The 3,566-nt window shown below is 35.7% G+C and overlaps 1 pseudogene; it reads right to left on the bottom strand.

The window, feature by feature from the left end:
* Positions 1-580: 580 nt before the first annotated feature.
* On the bottom strand, positions 581-2,112 carry LOC120174873 (annotated as a pseudogene).
* Between the last annotated feature and the right edge of the window lie 1,454 nt (positions 2,113-3,566).

The following is a 3,566-nucleotide window of genomic DNA, read 5'->3' as shown; positions in this document are numbered from 1 at the left end:
AAATCACAACTACCATTCCTTTCGAAGTCTTCAGATTTTCAATATGAAAATGACTATCAAAATTAAGTAAAATATAGTGCAGCAGTACTATTAAATATTTCAGTCTAAATAGGAAAAGAAAAATACTGGTTCAATCTAGGGCAACATTTTCATGAAAAGATTGTATAATTTAATCAAAATAAAAAGGAAGCACCATGGCTAAAGTACTTCATGGAAAGCATATAAGACATGAAGAAAATGGAGGGTGGAAAGAAAAAACAAACACCCACATGGCCAGGAAATAAAAAGCTGCTAAATTAGGAAGAAGGAAAAACAAAACAACAGTAGTTTTACGATATATCCTCTCTTTTTCACATTTTGTGGAAAAAAAATTCATGTTTACATTTTCATTGAAATAACAAAAAATTTTCATATCTTCAAATTCAATTTGATAGGTGAGACCCCCAAATATGCTTCTTTTTCCTCACGAGGAACCCATTTCAAAATTCAATAATCTGAAGAAGAAGAAAAAATCATGAATCTCTCTCTCACACACACACCACAAAACAATTTTTTTTCAATATTGAGATCAAAGTTGCACATACCATCATGTTTCTTCTTCATGACATTCCTTGCAAGCATCAACAAAATGACAAGGAATCCCACACTTGCTGCCCCTCCTAAGATTATAGCCACTGTCCTCCCTGTGTTTTGCCCTGTTCCTACACCAATCAAATACATAATTGGCACAATCTCAAAATAAACTATCAGAACCCTATTCTTTTTTATGGAGCATCCTGATCCCAACATCTTATTTTTTTTGGTTAAAAAGTACATAATATTTGATTAAATAGTCATTTTGAACCTTATTCTTTTATTCAGAAGTATTATGGTCCTAAAATTTCATTTTAGAGGAAAAATGTCATATTTTGGAGAATTAATGATTGTTAATTAATGGTTTATATCCATGGAGGAGCATTTTTAAAATGCTCCAAAAATAAGGATCAAAATGACTATTTTAGTAAACATTAGGGGCTACTTTTGGTGTGCCAAAATAATTTATACCCAAAATTTATGCATCCATCGGTATTCAAAAGAAATGAAATACAATTACCTGATGAAGATGAATGAAATGTGCATAAGAAGATGATGACCTTCTAGGGACCCCATTAGGATAATAATTGTAACTAATAAAGCACTTGTGGAGATAAATTTGACCTGAAATGGAACTCCCACACTCTACTTGAGCTCTCTGAACAGCACTTTTCACACACTCCCCACAATCCGAATCCCCCACATCTCCTTCACATTGCCCCAAGAGGTAAACAGATCGGTAATTTGTGGCGTAAAATCCATGGTTGCTGACAACCCCACTTTGCAACACCGAGAAGGCGGAGTCCCTCTTCTCTTCAAACCCCGTTCCGGCGACGTTGGTGGCGCCGCAAGTCTTGAATAGCATCTCCATGCCGGAGATTTGAGTAAAGCCGGCGACTTCGTACAGCATGTAGCATCCGTAAAGTTGGATCCTTGAAGCTAATGTCTTGCCGCAAAGCTTGTCGGCTAAAGTCGGGAGCCTGCTGGCGCAGTTGTAGCAGTCGGTGTTGCTGAGGTCTCCCCTGCATTGGAAGAGACCGGTGATTGTGGTTTGGCCAGTGCCGGTGGTTGTCTTGTAGAACTTCACTTTCATGGACTGTGAAACCAGGGTTTGGAACATGGCCGATAAGGCCTGGGAGTAAATCCCGGCTGGATCTGTGAAGGACTGCTTTGCGCAGCCTTTGTAGACTAGTGTGGTGTAGTCTGGAGCTGATTCGACTGGGGGGAAAAGGTGAAGAAGAGAAGAGAAAAGGAGGAATGAGAGGAAAAGGAAAAAGGGTTTTGAAGAGAAACCAAAACCCATTTTTTTGGGGTGGGTTTTTTTGGATCAAATCATGGTCTTTTGGTTGCAGATTTGGTAGGGATCTAAATGAGCTTGATGAGGTTTTTTTCCCCCAGAATCACTCACCCTTTGAGAAAAGGGATTTGAGATTTCTAACTTTACTTTTCTCAAACAAATGAGAGAGATGATAGACAAAGGTTTATCTTTTGCTATTCACTAGACATGAGAGATAAAGAGAGAGAGGACAGTGCACAAAAGAAATGATAAAACAGAGAGAGAGAGAGAAATGTCATTAAACAACTGTGTTTAATATTTGAAGAGAACGAGAACAAAATGACCATTTAAAAAAAAAGGCAGAGAAGGTCTTAACAATATTCCCTTTGTGTAAAAAATGATGATGAGATGAATGTGGGAGTATGATTTTGTGAGGAAACAGGACAGTGCATTGAAGATTGACTCGAGCACATTTCACTTTACCGCAGCTTTGAAAATATTTTTTAAAAGTATTAATATAAAAATAAGTAATTAAATTATTATAAGTGAATTAAATTAAAATTTATTAGGGTAAACTACATCAATGGTCACTAATATTTAGGTTAAAATTCGTTTTCACCCTGATGTTTTTAAAAGTCACAAATCGGTCATTAACGTTATGGTTTGTTATAAAATAGTCACTTGAAGTTAACATCTGCTAACAATCATTACTGCAGTAACGAAATGCTGACGTGGTACGTTAAACCAGCTGACTCAGTATATTTGACCGACCGTTTGACTCGTCGTCTCTTTTCTTCTTCTAAACTGTAGTGATTTGCTGCTAAGCATAGCTACTCAAGAGCAGTTAGGATCATACTGAATAGCATAACCTTTTCCGGTGGTCGTGTATCTTCTAAAGACCATATCCAGGTATGGTGGCGGAGTATTTGCCGTGTGTGTGATCGGTGCAAGAATGTTGTTTGTTTGTCTGTCCAAGGTGGTAGCAGCATTTGAAAATGCCAAATTGGTTTAGTTGAATATTCCAACTACATCAATAATGCAACACAATGTTACCTCGATCCATTCGAATCCCAGGTAAAGGCCAATATTCCTTCCAAAAGGGGAGAGTAGATCCTCTTCATTTGTCTCCTCTCATAGCAAGCTGCATCACGTTTTCCAAAAAGCAGTCAAGCGAATGCAAGTATATTAGTTAGATCTCTTATAGGTGTGGGGGAAGGGAAACTACTGGTTCTATGGTGATACAACTCAAGGTTAGCTCGGGTCTCAAGCTCCTCGGTAATAACTAAAGTATATTAGTTTAATGTTTCTTTTCCTTTAGACACTAAAAATTAGTTATTGATTATATATAAAATTCTTTTTTAATTTTGTATCAAATATAGATTATGGTAAACAAAATAGGCTATGACACGACATGTAGTTAAATGTTTATAATTTACAATTTACATGATCAACGTACCGTCAAAAGAAACCTTTACAAGTAGAGCATTCTATAATGTTCAATAAGAACGAATAAATTAAGGATATAATTTTGTACTATTTAGATGACATTATAATTCCCGGTGCAATTACTTCTATGTCTGATTAAGTTTTAATTGGTTAATTTTTTTATTTTTAGATTCTTTAATTTTAAATTTTTTTAAATATAATTTTAACTTGATAAAAAAAGATTCTTACAATCATTGTTATTTCTCAATGTAAGATATCACCTAATCTGTTC

This window comes from Hibiscus syriacus, unplaced genomic scaffold (genome assembly GCF_006381635.1).
Source record: "Hibiscus syriacus cultivar Baekdansim isolate YM2019G1 unplaced genomic scaffold, ASM638163v2 tig00112127_pilon, whole genome shotgun sequence".
Taxonomy (NCBI): Eukaryota; Viridiplantae; Streptophyta; class Magnoliopsida; order Malvales; family Malvaceae; genus Hibiscus; species Hibiscus syriacus.
Note: the sequence above shows the minus strand (reverse complement) of the source record. Positions and strands in the feature narration are given on the sequence as shown.